Source organism: Castor canadensis, chromosome 8 (assembly GCF_047511655.1).
Source record: "Castor canadensis chromosome 8, mCasCan1.hap1v2, whole genome shotgun sequence".
NCBI lineage: Eukaryota > Metazoa > Chordata > Mammalia > Rodentia > Castoridae > Castor > Castor canadensis.
In genome coordinates, this window is record NC_133393.1 from 105,900,932 (window position 1) to 105,918,726 (window position 17,795).

General features: G+C 40.1%; 1 long non-coding RNA gene across 2 annotated transcripts in view; it reads left to right on the forward strand.

Moving 5' to 3' along the window:
* Positions 1-5,938: 5,938 nt before the first annotated feature.
* LOC141425790 (uncharacterized) overlaps positions 5,939-17,795 on the forward strand; it is a 50,625-nt gene continuing 38,768 nt past the window's right edge. The window contains exons 1-2 of one of the 2 annotated variants that reach the window (XR_012450892.1): positions 5,939-12,944; positions 14,832-17,070. This is a non-coding gene — a long non-coding RNA (uncharacterized lncRNA). The remainder of the gene's footprint in view (positions 12,945-14,831; positions 17,071-17,795) is intronic. The other variant, XR_012450893.1, reaches the window with a different exon arrangement.

The following is a 17,795-nucleotide window of genomic DNA, read 5'->3' on the forward strand; positions in this document are numbered from 1 at the left end:
AGTGAAAGCAATTTATTTTGGTTAGTGGTTTTAGAGGTTTCAGCCCATGGTTGGCTGGCTCCATTGATTTTAGGCAGAACATCATGGCACAAGGTCATGGCTTACCTCATGGAAGCCAGGTTGCAAAATGAAAGAGAGGAAGGGTTGGAGAACAAGATATAGCCTTTAAGGTATGCTTCCAGTACAACTAGACCGCACCTATTAAAAGTCCATTCTGCTGCAAACTCGTCAATCCATCCATTGAATATGATCCATTGGATCCATCTATTGATGTGATCCAATCATGTATCAATAACACCACTAGTTGGGGACCAAGCCTTCAACACATAAGCCTCTGGGGACATTTTATAACCAAACAATAACAATTTCTTAAATACTTCCTTTGTGCAAAGTCATTTCTATTATGTGTGTGTGTGTGTGTGTGTGTGTGTGTTTTAATCATAATTGTCAAAAGAATTGAAATTGAGATCTCAAAGACATATCTGCACTTCCATGTTCATTATTCACAGTAGTCAAAACATAAAAGCAACCTAAATGTCCATTAATGAGCGAATAGAAAAGAAAATTGTGGTTTTATATATCTGTGTAGCAGAACGTTACTCAGCATTACAGAAGAAGGAAATTCTAACAGTGCAGCAACATGGATGATCCTGGAGAATGTTTGTGCTACGTGAAATAATCCAGTCACAGCAGGACAAGTTGTGCATAATTCCACTTATATGAGATATCAAAAATAAACCCATAGAAGCAGAAAATATAATGGGAGTCATCAAGAATTTAGTGGAATGGAAAATGAGCAATTGTTGGGAAAGTATGAAGTTTCAGTTATGGTAGATGAATGAGTTCCAAAAATCTATTAAAGAATGTATGCCTATCACTAACAATACTGTATTGTGCACTGAGAAGTTATGTTAGGAGAATAGAACTTGTGTAAAGTGTTCTTGCCACAAAAACAAAACAGGAGAAAGAAACAAACAAAAAACCACAACAAAGAGGCATGGAAAAACTTTTGGAGGTGATGAGTATGTTTAGTACTTTAAGGATGATAGATTCACAGGTATGTGCATGTGGTCAAACTCATCAAGCCGTATAAACGTAAGGCTGTAGTTTATGTGTCACTTATACCTCAACAAAGTACTTTCAAAGTTAGATAAAATTTAGTTTTACTTAATTCAATAGAATGATTTAAAGCATGCATATTTATTAATTATAGTTAATACCTTTTAAAAGAGATACTCTTAAGAAATACTTTGGAATATTTTAGGTGGAAGATAAGTGTTTTCAACTCATCAGTGAAAAACAATTTTAATAATTTTGGTGAACTGCACCTGCCATAACTTACATTTTAATGAAAATATTTACTCATTTTGTACATTTTAATATAATTTTGCTTTATATTTTAAGTTTTCATATTATTACCATCAATTGAACATAGATTTTATTTAAATAAAGGTAAGCACCATCACTGGCTTTGAAAAGAATATTCAGACCTGAAAAATAGCAAAATTTGGTCTTTTGCTATTTTACTATTTTTTTTTTTGTTTTACTTTTAGGCATGTAAAGCCTAAATATTTTTAAAATTTTGTTTATTGTGAAGGAATATTTGTCAAATAGAAATAAGTAAATAGAAAAATATTTTATTGAAGAGCTTATGAGCTGGATTTAAAATTTTTAAGTATGTATCAAGTAGAATTTTATTTGTACTTATGCATCAGGCCCTGCAAATCTAGAGGCAGATCTGACCACAACTGTCCTTCACTCAGGATCCATGTAGTCTGTGAAAAGCTTTGGGTCTAGCAGATGTCTATGTCTTGCCACTGTGGCATTGATTGGGTATGGGGCAAGCATTAAATCAAAAATTGTTTCGATTCTCTTTGCACTGTAAGTCAGTATTCATTTTTCTCTCTTTAAATCATAGATCTCTTCTTCACACTACCTTTCATTATATCCTTCCCTTTTAAATGAACAGTATAAGGAAAATAGATTAAAATAAGGTGACTTGTCTGGGTATAGTACATATGTGAAAGAATTGAAATCTGTATGCTGAATATATTTGTACTCCCATGTTCATTTAAGCATTATTTACCATAGACAAGGTACAGAAGGAATCTGAGTGTTCATCAATGGATGAATGGATGCAGAAAATGTCAAATGGAATACTGTTCAGTCTTTTTTTAAAAGTTACTTCTGTCATTTGTGATAACATGGATGAACCTGGGGCGCAGTGTGCTAAGTGACATAAATCAGACACAAAAAGGCAAATTCTGCATGATTTTACTTATATGTAGAATTGAAAAATATTAATTTCATAGAAACATAATAGAATAGTGGCTACCTGGGACTGGTATTGGAGGAGGGATAGAGGAAAGGGCGATGTTCATCAAAGGATATGAAATATCAGTTAAGCAGGAGGAGGAAAACAGTGTGGTGATCATAGTTGGTTATAATAATATATTTCAAAATTGCTAAAAGTATAGATTTTAAAAGTTCTCATCCCAAAAACTGACAATATGAGGTGACAGACATGGTGATTGAGTCTTTCCAAAATGTATAGAAATACATTATATTGTACCCCATAAATATGTATAGTTATTGTCAAATAAATACACTAATTAATTTAAAAATACTTTGTGACTTTCCTATTCCTTTATCCAAGCCCTCCATGTTTTCTTCCTCACTCTCATCCTTTTCTAATCTTCCTGCTGTCTGTTTGTCCCTCCCCTTTCTCCTTTTTAGTGGGGAAAGACTTCTTCTGGTACTGTGTTACTTCTCCACTCCTTTTTTTTTCATCAATGCCTATTTTTCTCAAATCGGAACAGTTAAAAATTTTTTAATCTGATTTTCCACCAGAATTCTTTAAATCCATCAACCTCCTTTGTTCTCCAACATTTTAAAATTATGTACACACAAGAGAATGAGACAGCCTTAAGTACAGTGGTTTCCTCAGAATCAGCAAAGAATGTCATTCCGGTTGATAATAATTTAAGTTCAGTAATATGGAAGTTTTCACGTGCATTTAAACTGTGAAGAAATAAACACAGAATCTGAACATACTAGTATTGCTATTTCTTTTGTTTTATCTTATCTTTGTATTTTTCCCTTCATTCATTTTCTCTCTACTTGATGTGTTAGCAAGTGGAAAGGAAGTGCATTTCCTACACTGTGCTAAGATGAGCTGGCCCTCATTGGCTGCTGTCTTACTAACCCCACAGTCCATAAATTACTCCATGTTGGGTGAGATGGGTGCCAAGACAGGCAATCTAGACAGCAATTAAAACAAAGATTTTTTTTTACTCTATAAATTTAATAGCTTATTTCTTGAAATTATCTTGCTTCTCCTTAATTGGACTCTAGAAAAACAAACCACAAGTGAAACGTTTTTCACTGTGGTTTCCTCGGACATTGTGGCCAGCCCTGCTGGGGAGTCTTATGGTTTACAGTGGTTCTATACCTGGTTGGGGAGTGGTGTTATGAATCAGAAAGATTTTATAGCTGTAACTGTATTTAAATAAATAAATAAAACTTATTTGACTAGAAGGGAAATGTTTTATAAATCGCTGGGGATAAATACCAAAGACCCAGCCCATTCTTACTTGTAATTTGATGGAATAGTGTAGAATCTCAAAGCACTGAGTACTTTCTGGACTACAGAACTCTTCCATGAGTCAGAATTCATCTAAAGTGGGTTCCACAATGAAGAATTTCAAATGTCCATAAGCAAGTATGGAGTTCAGCGAGTGCTACATGCAAAATCATTTGAGCATATATAGTTTGGATCTGGATGCCCCCAAAGTCTTGTGTCTCAAGACTTGGTCCCCAGCTAGTAGTGTTTTTGAGAGGTGATTGGATAATGAGGGCCCAAACCGCATCAGCAGTTCATTCATGATTTATGGCTGATGGGAGATGGGGGATGGGCTAGTTGGAGGTGATGGGTCATTGAGAGCATGTTATTGACGGGTGTGTCTTGTTCCTATGCCACCCCTCTCTGTTTCCTGGTCACAATGAGTGAGTAATTCTACCCCACCAAGCCCTCTCCCCATGATGCTCTGCCTCACCACAGGCCCAGAAATGATGGAACCAAGCGACTGTGCCACGGACTGAACCTCTGAAAGCACAGCTGAAGTAAGCCCTTCCTCTTATAAGTTAGTTTTGCTCAGACATTTTGTCACAGTGAGAGAGAGCTGTTTGTTTATATTTTTGTAGCATTCACCACAGATGTACAGTTAGTATACATTTGTCTCCTCAGGGGTTGGCAAGCCCTCCGTTACACATGCAACCAGAGTCCTTAAAGATATTTAGGAAATGAAGAATCTGAGGCCATCCCTTGGTGTAGTCTTGCTTCCAGTTCTGCCTATATCATTGTTCGGTTTTCTCAAGGTTAACTTTTTTTTTCCTTTGGAGCATGATCACAACTTGTTGTACTGGGAGACATGGGAAAGATTCATTCACAGGCTAAAATAGTAGAACCTGAAGTCCTGAGACCTGAGCCTGGGAGATTTCTGGTAGGTAGGCAGCAAGCCTGATGTTGCTCCTTTCTCCTCAGGAACAATACAAACAATAGTGATGCTGACTACCATGAAAGTTAACGAAGCTTTTGTTCTCTATGCCAGACTGCACGCATACCTCCTGAGCACGGTCTTGTTCATACTTCCCAACAAGCACCTGGAGCTCCATTTTACAGATGAGGAAAGAGAGGTGTAGAGAGACCAGTGCTCATTTGAGGGCAGAGGGAGTGGTGCAAGAGAGAACAATACAACCAGCCTGCTTTCAGAGCCTCAGTGCTTAGCTCTTTCTCTCTCCTGGGACTGATATATTAGATCATCTGTTATGAAGTCATTGAGGAGATCAAGAAATACTCTGAGGCAGATTCTGGTGCCTTTTGAGTCCTTCATCATTCTTTCAAACCTTCCACTTGGCATGATTCTCTGGTCATAAAAAGACGTTTCATTTACTGAGACGTGACTTCAGAAGTCTGACTGCAGCCAGCCCCTCGCGGGTAACAAGGAGTTAATGTGCTGACAGTGCTTCCTTTGCGGGTCCAGCCAGCAGCCGTTCATCACCAGTGCGGCCCTTTTATCCTGACAGCTTTCCTTTCACTCAGGGGGAGCAGGGAGGGCTTGACATGGGAAGCAGGAAAGACTAGAGAGAAAAGGGTCTTGTTTATTTCCTGGGTGGATCGCCTCCTTCTTGGCAGGCCTCCAGGAAACGAGTCTTTTCCTGCCCTAAAACGTCAGGGAAATAAATCTCTCTGGTAGAACAGACCTGAGAGAGGCCCCAGGGGAGCAGCGTGAGATCTGTCAGGTCCAGTGACTTGGCTGTCAGGGTGGCCAGTGTGTGGCTTAGGAGGTTGGTTGCAGCCTGTGGCTGGAGCCAAAGGGTTGTGTGTCAAAATGACCCAGGGGAAAGAAGGGTGATATCAGAGAGGCCTTTGACACCACCCCTCCCCTCCATTGGGAAATAGGTGTCCTGAGCTTGGTCTCTTAGATTCAGGAAGCCAAAGCGAAAAAGCAATGTTGAGATCACTTGCCCTCTGAGGTCAACATGAGAGAGACCAGTCCAGCCATCCAGGGTCCCAACAGGACATGCATATGCCGGACCTGAGGGAGGAATAGGAACAGAAATGAATGCAAACCAGTGAGAAGAAGCTTGTCATTATGAGAAGGAGGGCCAGGAATGGTGGCTCAGGCCTGTAATCCCAGCTACTCAGGAGACCAAGATAGGGAGGATGGTGTTCGAGGCCAGCTTGGACAAAAGGTTAGTGAAACCCTATCTCAGAAAGTGTAAGTAGGAGGATCATGGTCCCAAGCCAGCCAAAGCAAAAATGTGAGACTCTACCTAAAAAATAATAACCAAAGTAAAAGGGGCTGGAGGTGTGACTCAAGCCTAGCAAGTGTGAGGCCCTGAGCTCAAACCCCAGTAATATCAGGAAAGAGAGAGAGAGAGAGAGAGAGAGAGAGAGAGAAAAGAAGGAGGAGGGGAAGGAGGAGGAGGAGGAGAGGAGGGACATAAAGGAGGGAGAAAGAAGCTGGGGGGCAGAGGGAATGAGGTCCCTAAAGGCCCAGGGCCCTTTGACTTCATTCTTATATCTGTGTCCCCACTTCTGTCTATGGAATTTAACCCCTGTAATTTGAACAAGGGTGTTACCCCAGCAGTCATTTTACCTCTTTTTCTTTGCATTATCAGCAAGGGAAGAACAACCAGTCAGTCAACAAGTACTTATTTAAGAATCCCACATTTATACACCCACAGTGACATAAGTGTTGCAATAGCAGTTCTTTCTCAAAAGGATCAGAGGAAATTTGTCTTGAAGTTATTTCATAATTAGTCAATGTTTTGCTCCTCATAAAGGTGAGGGTGGACTGAAAGGACTGGCTGGTTCTCCGACGTACAGGCTCTCTTGGTGATCGTGTATATGAGTGAAACTTTTCAATGCTACCAGATATTAAGGCCAGAAATACAGGAATCAAGTTTCTTGTTAGGGCTATCAGTGGTCCTCCTACAAAATCAGAGGATGTTTTTTGTACCCAGAGTTGGCTGGCACCAACCATGTTGAGAAAAGGGGACCATTTTCTTGAAGTATCTTTTCCCTCTACGCCATGTTTCTTGATGGTGTGTAAGGCCTACTGGGTGCCAGTTTGTATGGCAAGGGAGAGTCCCTTTACTTACAGCTCCTCTTGCTGAGAAATTCTGTTTCTTGACTTTTTAGTGCCCTATGTGGAAATGTGCTACTTATAATATTTGGGATGGAAGGAGTGGAAGTATGCAAAAGTAATAATATTGGTGACACATCATAAATCCATAGGGACAGGGATGCTGAAAGTGGTAAAATTAAGGACTTTGGAAAGCACATGAGGTCAGCTGTGAAGAGGGTACTATGGCAAAACACTCCAGAGCTGTTTTCTTAATCCTGGTGTGCAGTATGGTACGGAGAACATTCAGGAGTTCTACTTACGTGATTTCACATGAGTTTAGGATTTCATGTTAATTGTTTTGACATTTCCAGACATCAGCTAATATTGGTCTCCCTTCTACAATGGCTTCTTTCCTTCTTCTCCACATGACAGGTAAAGCTGTTGAATGGTCCAACCCTATTGAGTCCAGAGTTTTTCCAAATGTTTGTTTTAAGTGATTATGACTCCTGGCTATGGAAGAGAACAAGAGTTTTTCTTTCTAGCTGGTCCTTTTTCCTGAGTCTGGGAGTTAAAAGTTTGAGAAACATAAGGTAGATTGAAAACAGAGAAAGTATTTTAAGAATCAAAATGAGAAATATTTGTTAGAATTATAAAAGTAGAAATTTTTTGTAGTGCTGGGGGATCAAAACCAGGACCTCATGCGTGCTAGGCAAGTGTTCTACCACCGAGCTACAACCCCAGCCCTAAAGCTAGGATTTGACATTTTCTTCTCTTCATTGGAGCATTTTGAATTTGGTAAAATTAAATATCTTTCTTGGAAGGAAATCTTAGCAAACTTGGAATAGAAATTTTCTATCTCTTTTAAAACTCTATAGAGTAGCTGTCATTAAACTATAGTAAACACTATGTGTACTGGTAAAGTAGTAAGGCAGACTCTAAAAGTGGAAATGAGACAATGATGTCAGCTATCACTGCTGTCATGTGACATGTGGTCAAAGCCATCACAATAAGATAAGAAAAAGAAATATATAATTATTGGAAATAGAAAGAACACTGTCTATTTAGGTACTCTAAGCAGCTCAATTGAAAACAAAACATTAGAAATAGCAAAATAGTTCCACAAGGTAATCAGATGTATGGTATTTGAAAGTGTAGTGATACTCAATTAGAAAATATAAAGACAGACACTCTTTATAAAAACTGTAATGTACACAAGAACAAATCTATCAATAAATGGGTAAAATCATGATGAAGAAAATTATAGTACAGGTTGAATACCCCTTATCTGAAATGCTTGGGATTAGAAGCATTATTTTAGGATTTTTTTTTATTGTTGTGTATTTATATATACATAATGAAATGTCTTAGGAATGGGGCCCAAGTCAAAATGCAAAATTCATTTATGTGTCATATATACCTTATAGCCTGAAGGTAATTTTCTATGATATTTTAAGTGCACACCATTTTGAGTGTGACCTGTCACATGAGGTCAGGTGTGGAATTTTCAACTTGTGGCATCATATTAGTGCTTAAAATGTTTCAGATTTTGAAGTATTTTAAATTTCAGGGTTCTGGATTAGGAATATTCCTTACTAAATGATATGGCTGAAATCCTGAATATGTTGAGAGTTATATCTCAATGTTCTTTGATGAAAACACTCAAAAATGTCAACCAAAAATGGAAAAGATGCCAATTCTTCCCAAGTGAGCCCATTAATTCAATGAAATCCTGTTCAAAATAAGAAATAGTTCTGCTGGTAAAGGGAAGAGAGTTTTGGCTCATAAAAGCAGTATTTGTGCCCCCAAAGCTTTGGGGGAAAGTGGCAGAACAGCCCCTTGAAAACAGTGCACCCCAGTTGTAGTTCTATCAAAGATGACAGGTGTCATTTCTGTGACATACTGCATGATACTGTGACAGTGTGAGGCTTAGGGACTCACTGAAGTAAACTGCTGGCTTGCCAGGGATGCCACTAGGCGGTAAGACCCCTTCAACAGTGCAAGAGCCATAGTCTCCTCTGTTGATTAAACATCTCACTGGGGCAGTTAAAGTCAAGAGCAACTCTCTGCTCTTGCACTTGTTGCAATGGGGAAAAGATCTTGAGGAAGAAAAGAGAAAAGTTGCTCTTGATAGTGCATTTTATTTGAAAGATTTAAAAATGTTTGACCTTATTTATTTCCAGTAATGATGAAGTGGATAATACTCTTTAAATCATAAAGATAATTAATTAATTTACCAACTTTCTTCTTTCCTCCACAGAATATCCCATCTTTAGAACCAACATATGCATCTGTACCTATCCTGTATCTCATTAGATCCATGAGATAGATCCTTGAATGTGTACTTCTTTTGGGACATTGATAGATGATAAATAAATTTTTTAAATGAAAAATATCCAAAAGCAGAAATTCCAAAAGAATGGTCCAAGAGTATTGATGGAATTGGTTATTATATTTATTCATCCATTTAATGATCATTTTTAAAAAGTCCAGAAGAACAGAGTAGATGCTGGGAAGTTAGAAAAATGCAGCTATGGTGCAAATCTTCAAAAGACTTAAGTTGAGGAGTCCTTTCCAATTACTCTTCCTCACTGTCAGTTTGGAAGATTTGGGAATAATTGTATAAAGCTGAAATATAAAAAGAAAGACACTAAAAAAGTCTAACAAAGCAATTTGAACTTGAATATGTGTCTATAAAAGAGGGATAAGACTGGCCCACAGATGGTCACTGTATTTAGCTCAAATGTACCACCTGCCAGGACCCCACAAGACTTCATTTATCAAATGCCTTACGCTTGAAAGAGAATTGTGATGACTTCACTTACTCTTAATTTACTCTTAGAAAATTGATCTTTTCTAAGTAGTGGAAAACATCAATGAGTTAAAGGCTGGCTATAGATATATGTCCAGAAGCAGCAGGGCCAGGGAGTTGGGTAAAATTTGATATCATTTTGAGTAATCAGGAGAGTGAAAGGCCAGAGGACCCCATTGTCTAGAAAAATCTCCTATAAATTTGGGAGTTTGGGGACACCAAAACTCCCAGCAAAGATCTGAGAAGTGATGCTGACAGGAGGTAAAGCAGTGAAATCAGTGCCAAGTGTCACTGGGGAAAATAGATTTGGGTGTCTAGGGCTGAGAGTAATCTGGAAAACCAGTGACATATGTGACAGTGTGAAGATAATGGACAGCAAGTTAGCTATGTAATCAGTGTGTCTCTTCCTCAAGCTGCCTGTGCAATGTGTGCTTTGAAGTTCCATCACCCAGGGGCAGCCTGGGGTCATGTTATTTCAGGGTCACAAATGTATGACTCTTTCCTTTTACTATCTCTGCCAATCTTCCAATCTCTCCTCGCAACCAGACCCAAACTCTCGGGTCCATTTAGACTTGGGTGAGGAAATCTACTTAGAAGATATGGTTCCCTTGTCCTGCTGTTAGAACCTGTGGCTTTTGGAGTTGGACAGGGATGTTTGCAAGTGCCCAGGGACTTCTCTAACAACTTTCCTCCACCTGACCTTCTGCATTGAAAAAGCAGAACCATTTGCTTAATAATGTTCTTTCAGAAATTGCACTCATGGCTGGGTTTGCCATTCATTTTTGCACCAAGAGCTTTGTGAAGTGGAAATGGTGGAACTCATCTGGCAGGGCTCTCAAATGCAGATGACTAGTCCCTAAATTCCTGAGGTGTGAGGGCTCTCTTCTCCCTGGAATGTTCTTTTCAATACACATTCCCACACTTGGCCTTTTACTCTAGTCACTCTGTCCCTGCCCGCCCAGCGCCTGCAGCTTTCCACCTGGGCCCTGGCACCTCTGAGCCTGGCCACAGCCTTCTAATTTTAGGTTGACCATGGCTGAGCGCCCCACATGGTCATTCTTCTTGCAAAAGTAGAAAATCTCCAGCACAGATTTCTGCACTTGGCCTCTCTGCAGAAACTTTTTTTAGTACACAAGGCACATGCAACTCCCAGCTGACACTGAGCAAAGCAGGAACACTTGCTTAGCAGAAGTCTGTGTGTCTAGTGAATTGAACTTGACCTTTGGTGACCCTGGTGCTGAGACCACACTGAGGAAAGTGGGAGCTGGGCCAGCTTGTAGCTGTCTCCTAGGCTTGCCTTGTTCTTGTGGGCATGGGGTACTGCTTCTAACCTCCCACCCTGGAGGACAAAACCCTCACAGGTGTTTGTTTTTTACTTCATCATGATCCTAGACACTGCTTCTAGAGTGGTTATGAATGTGTCCATGCAATCATTAGTTAGCTCAAGTTTTTGATTATTTGAAAATCATTAGTTGGTTATTAGTTGGCTAACTGATCCAGCCAAATCAGATAGCACTGATAAGGAAAAAAGTTTGAGGGAAAATTAGAGAAAGAGTCAAGTTGGGAATATCTAGATCTCTGGTTTCTTCCTTGCTTTTTACATGTTGACAAAATTTTCCCATAACTCAGGGAGTAGTGGGCTTTGCCTTACTGTTAGAAAGGTGTGTGTATGTGTGTAAGGGGATGCTTAGATGCAAGCTGCTGGCATCACACAGACCCATGATTAAACAGAGCTCTGAAATTTTCTAGCCGTGTGATCAAAAATCTTCAAGTCTCAGTTTTCTCCCTAGTAAAATAGAGACCACAGTTCTTGGTATATGAGGAAGTTGGGAGAATTAAATGAGAAAATGTTTGATATAGTTCTTGTCTTAACTTCTGTACCCTCTTTGGTCCTGATCAGGATTTTTCCAGATTTTGGCTTTTCCATAATGGAGTGAATTAATGTTACATACATCCATTTTCTGTCTCCTGTCTGACCTACTCGGCTCTCCAGTTTTTCTTCCTTATCTAATCAATGCTTGGCTGGCTACTATTGCCCAGTTCAGTGTAACATGTTACATATTTAGAAGTTAAAGCTCCTAGGCCAATTTCAAGAAGAATCTGAAAACTTCTCTGGAATTTTCCTTGGATAAATTTACCCTTTTTTTGTGATTCCTTGGCCACTCTTACCATTAGTGTCAAGGAAGGTAAATACATGTTGCACATGCTTCTAGTACACATTCCTGAGTCCATGGCAGACATTGTTAATTAATTATAACACATTTTCCCACGAGTGGGGGCAGAATGTCAGAGTCACTTTGAGCACATCATGCCAGGTCACCATTTTCATTTGATTAGAGCAGCTCATGAGGGGGAAAGCTAATCGATAATCTCGCTATATCTTTTCTGTTGTTGTTTCTCTTAGATCTGTGAACATGTTAACATGATCTTTGTGGCCATCTGTCTGTCCCTTGACAGATATGTGTGTGTGTGATTTTCCAAGGATTCTGCTGCTGTTTAAAAAGACAAATATGTGGTCTTACAGCTACAGCAAAGGTCTGTCATTGTAAGCTATGAAAGAAAACAAAGCTATGTTTTACTATGCTTTTTTGTTTTTCCAGTCAACCTTAATTTCCTAAGATATTAAATAGGTATACTTTTAATACATGATATTTAGTGACTATGAAAATAGTCAATCAATTGATATACCTCTGCTTATTTATCAGATTCCCTTGTATTGAACTCTACTAGAATCTGGCTATTATAAATAACCCTGTGATGAATTTCTTTGTACCTATGTGTGTACCTACATCTCCAATTATTTTCTAGAGTTCTAGAAATAGAATCATGATATCAAAGGTAATAACACCTTTAAGGTTCTTGCTGTATTTTTCCATATTATTTTCTTGAAATGCTGAGACAATTTCCAGTCCAATCAGTAGAGTAAAATTATACTAATGACTACTGACCTTGTGGCTCTCATCACTGTGCTTGACAGTTCTTAGAACTTCCATACATGTACTTGCTTAATCCTTACCCTTATTTTATAGTTGAGGAAACTAAAGGGCAGAATGGGTAAGTAAATTGTCCAAGGTCACACCACTGGTATGTGACAAGGCTTGGACCTGAACCCATGCACTGCCTACTACCCTGAAATACCCTATTGTGACTTCAACCATCCTGAATACAATTGAGTTTTCTCAAGGTTTAAAGGAAATCTATTTTTGTTGGCATGATTTGAACACAATCTTACTCAGAGACAGAAGCATGGCCCAGGTGACATACTTCAGTTTGTAAGGCAACAAAGCCTTATAAAAAACTCAGAGTATTTGGTGCAGAGCAACTAGAAGATTGGCAACAGCCTTGCATACGTGATGGGGTGAAACTGGCATCGTTAAAAATAATAGTATTGTTTCTTTGAAACAGGTCTCTGTATTTATTAAGAAAAGTCATCAGTGGTCTGGAATGCTGTTAATCTTATGACAGAAATACATGCACCCAGTAATTAGTACTCAGGAGCACAGGTGAGAAAGAATTGGTTATTTCTAAACTCAACCCTAGGAAGTAGCTCTAAGGATTTCTACCTTTAGTAAAAGAGAAATTAATTCAACACAACTTTAAGGTTATTATAAACAGCAGTTCTGGCTCTTTTTTCTAAAATTATAATAGTGGTCACTAGAGGTTAGGAGGTGGGGGTTGGGTAGAAAGAGGTTAGGTAACAGGGGTACAGAAGGACAGATAGAGAACTAGAATTTATTCTAGTGTTCTAGTGCAGTCAGGTAACCATAGTCTGTAACAATTTATTATATATTCAAAAATGACTAAAGGAGTCTGAAGGTTCCCAACACATTGAGATGATAAATGTTTAAGGAGATAGATGGAAATGCTAATTACTCTGAGCTGATCATTACACATTGTATATATGCATCAAATCATCATACTGTACCTTACCAATATGTACCAATATTGTTTGGCCGGTGGGCAGCCACCCCATGGTGATCAGGGACTCTCTGCTCACTTTCCACTCCATCCCCTCCTTCCCTTCATGATTACCATGGCAACTCCTGCTGGCAGGCAATGGGTCCTGACCCATATTACCCCGAGCTCCTCCCCACCAAACCTCGACCTATCCCGATGCCCCATAATACCTTAAGCTCTTGACTTCACCCAGGATATAAAAACTGGACTGCCATTTCTCAGGCGCGACTTCTCCAGCTCGACTTCTCCGGCCCTGCTCTTTGGGGACGGTGAACCTCGTCCGAGAGCATGCTCTCAATAAAGCCTGCTTAAAGCCTGCTTGCTTTGTTATTTGTCTCCAATTTGGCCTTCCCATCAGCGTCGACCTAACAAATATCATGTGTCAATTAAAAATAAGTGAATAAAAACAAAAAATTAGTGCTAATTTTAGCTGTTAGAAAGGACCATATCAGAACTTGTTTCTCCCTGTTGTTGGAGTCTGAAGTTTATATTCCAAAATCACGGGTGTTCCTGACTAGCGCTTTTTCTCTTCTTTGTGTCCAAGGCAATGAGTTGGTTACATTAAGGGTTTTACTTTTATTCCTCTAAGAATTAGGGGTATTTCTAAAAATTAGGGGATGGCCTAGATGGGGAGGGGCTTGCTAAATTTACCAAATAAAGTATAGAATACCCAGTTAGACTTGCATTTTAGATAAACAATGAATAATTTTAAGTACAACATTGGGGCATGCCTATATCGAAAATATTACTCATTTCTTATCTGAAACTCAAATTGAAGTGGGGATTCTATCTTACTAGCACCACAATGGGGGAAAGTAGGGAAAAAGTGCTAACAAGGATCAGGAAAGAGAGAGGAGAGAGATTTTTAAAAAGAATAATTTTTCTTCCTTCAGGTGTGTGTGTGGGGGTAAAAGAAATGGAGAGCCTGACAAAGTCTCCCTTGAGTCTTTGTTTATCTAAGCTCTGTGGCTTGGGTTTTTTTTTTTTTTTTCCCCACCTGATTAAGTTGTTATGATTGGCAAAAGGAAAGCAATGATTATCACAGATTTCTTGTTGTTCTTTAATTCCAAGAGCACTTGTTGCTTGGAGAATGCTTGGGTTTCCAGACTAGTGCTTTGGGGATCCCCATATTTCCTTGGCAAATATGTTCCTAACTTCAACCTGGGCACAGGTTACATCCTTTCTCCCCACTGCCTCCCAGTCATGGCCTAGGCCGTGAGATGATGTGCAGCTCCCTCTTTCTTCTTTCGTGATGCCTCTAACCAGGCTCTGACAGGGCAGGGGATACACAAGAGTGGGGAGTCTCAAGGCTTTGAGTGGGAGCTCCAGTGCAGCACAGACATGGTTGGCAGGGAGGGGAGAGGAGAATTCTGCTGACACGAACCTGATCACCAGCTTCTTTTCACCCTGCCATCACCTGTTACTTCACACAGATCTCTTTGAGGTCACCTCATCCTCTGAGAGAAGGAAGAAATGGAAACTGGCCTCCTACTTTCTACTCTGTTCTCTGAACTTCAACATCATGGTTGAAGTTTTGCAAGGGTTTGTACCCCTAACAAAACCAGGAAACAGGCAAGGTAAGACAATTTCCTCCTCATTCCATTTCCTTCTACTTCATGTGTGGGGCCCTGAAGGAAGGAGAAACACTACCTGAAGAATGGTAATGGAACTATGGAGAGGCGAAGGCTAGAAATTACCTGCAAGGCTGGATAGAGGGAATCCAGACTCACTTGCCTTCCAGATGTTTTCTTCACAGGTGTCGCTAAAGAGATAACGGGTGAAGCTGAGGCTGGAGACACAAATATGGAAGACTGTGCCATGAAGGTGGAAGAGGAATGTTAGGAATCACTGTTTCTGCACGTTCTCCCTTTTCATTTCCCTTCTCTGTCAGTCCTAGTGAGTGTAGGCTTGAGGGGCTAGGCAACTGTGCAGTATGCAATAGAGGAAGAAGAAAAAGCAAGAGCAGGGGTAAAGGATGGAAGTTTTGGACATTAGCATCTGGGAGGAGATGAAGTTTCTTCTAACTCAGCAGGGAAGATAGACAGGTACTTGGTCATTATTGCTGTTGTTATATAAAGGATACAAAGAAGATATTGCCTGTCTGCCTTGATGGATATCAAGTCAGTCATTACCTGAAAAATGTGTCCATGATGAGCTTGGGTGAGAAGTAGGAGGAGTATAACAATTATAAAAACAATGACAGTGAGTTTTATCTGTGCCAGGTAATGTGTCATCACTCTAGATAAAAGTCTATCTATCATCTTCATCACCACTTTAGGAAGATGGCATTGTTGCTTTTACTTTAGGCTCAGATATAAACAAGCTTGCTGAGACTACTGGCTAATAAGTGCAAGGATGGATTCCAACCCTAGCCTGACCCATGTGCAGCGTCCTCCACTGTATTTGATTCCACAGCCTAACCCAAAGCATGAACTGCAAGCCCAGCGTGACTACAGAAAAGCAACACACTTAATTTTCAAAACTTGTGGTGCAGTGTCATTTTCAGAAAGCCTCCTAATTTCCGTTAGTTCCCTGCATGTAGTTGATTGCATTTGACATCAAAGTCCCTTCTTAGGATTTGAGAGCCTCCTTACTTGCTCTTCTATCGTGTCATTGTCTCAGTCAAGTCTCAGGAGGCACTGAGAGGCTTGTCACCCAGCCCAGGGCTCATTGGCTTTACTAAAGACAGGGCAGAGACAAAGGCATGAACTTGGAGAACTGCCACGTAGCCTTCCAAGGAGGGACTTTGATTTCCTGTGGATTTAGAGCCTTGCATTAAATCCATGGATATCTGTACTTCTGTAGGAAGTTAGGGTTCCTCTGGGTACCTCAAAAAGTCTTGCTCTCCTGCTTCCTGCCAGTGCTGGGGTCAGACAGATTGCACTTGCACTCTGCTACTTAATTTTCAAGGAATTTCACCACTAATTTTCAGCATCCAGCAGTATCTACCTGACACAGAGCATCCTTCCCATGGGTAGCCATGCCCCTCCACCTGTTTGGATAGTTTTGTGGAGGGAGACAAGCATAATTCTACTATTTCCCTGTGTCAGCTTCTATGCAGGTCACCTCCTCATAGGCATTTCCAATTGCTTCTGAATTTTTACCACTCACAGTTTTGAATTGTGCTGCCTCTTTGTCTGTCCGTTGACATCTGGACCATGATTTCATCTCACTCTGGGGCCAGGTGGTCCAAGCCTAGTTTTTTTGTTTTTGTTTTTGTTTTTTTCTATTTTCAATCTAAGATAGCCTCCTGCTTATTGTCCAAGTGTGTGTGTGCCTTGAATGCTGAAGCCTTACCATTCAAACATGGTTTAATGTAACTCTGGTACTTCTTCAGTGGATCTCACAGGCCATGGATGGAGGCATGCTCCAGGAGAGAGTGCTGGGAAAGTACAGGCCAGAGATGACCTTGCCACTGGTTATAAATGAGTTCAAGTCTCTGCTTCCAAGCTGAGGGAGACATGTTTTAGGAGATATGCAGAAGGAAGGAGATTCCTCAAGGCATCGTGGATTCTACCCAAATGCAAAGAAAGGTCTCCGGGAATTCCCTGAGATCTGTGCTCTACCGGGAGAAATTTCCAAAAGACATTATCTCAGTACATTCCATTTTAATAAAGAACATTTAAGGAGACAGCATATGGGGAGCATGTGCAGCCTACAGAGTTTCTATAGGTAAGAAGAAGTCTTTCTGCTCATGGTAAATCCCCTATTGCTTGGTCAATGTGGATTTATTGCCCAGGCTGTCATAACAATCCCACCTCTATAGTGGTTTATACCAGAAGAACTGGTGTGCTGTGACTTGCATGCCCCATACCGATTACTCACCAGGTAGGGGGGTGCCACAGGTGTTATGTCTGTTTGTGCAGTGACAAGCTTCCTCCAGACCTGGGAAATGCTGATGCTATGCAGATACTCATTGCTCTCCCTATATGTGATGTTCAATTAGGATGTCATCACTGTCAGAATTCTCCTTAAATCTTGGAAAATACATTTTATAGTAAAAACAAGAGCTCTCATTAAACTTGTTACCTGTCTGTCTGCTTTTTCTTTCTACCTGAAATGGTTTTGTTTGTTTATTTTTCTTTTCTTTCTTCCTTTTTTTTTTGGCGGTACTAGGGTTTGAACTGTCATGTTTGCTAGGCAGGAGCTCTAACACTTGACACGAGCATTGCCCTCACCCTCTCTCCTTTTTTTCACTTTAGTTATTTTTTTCAAATAGGGTCTGTGCCTCCCAAGTAGCTATGAATCCAGGTGTGAGCCACAAAGCCTGGCTGGAAAGAGTTTGTTATTACCCTCCGTCCTCATTTGTGTCTAGAGGAATTGTGGACAGTTTCTAGTCATGATCTAGCTACTTACAAAAAGAAAAGTAGTAACCAGCCCCTCCATTGGGTGAAGCA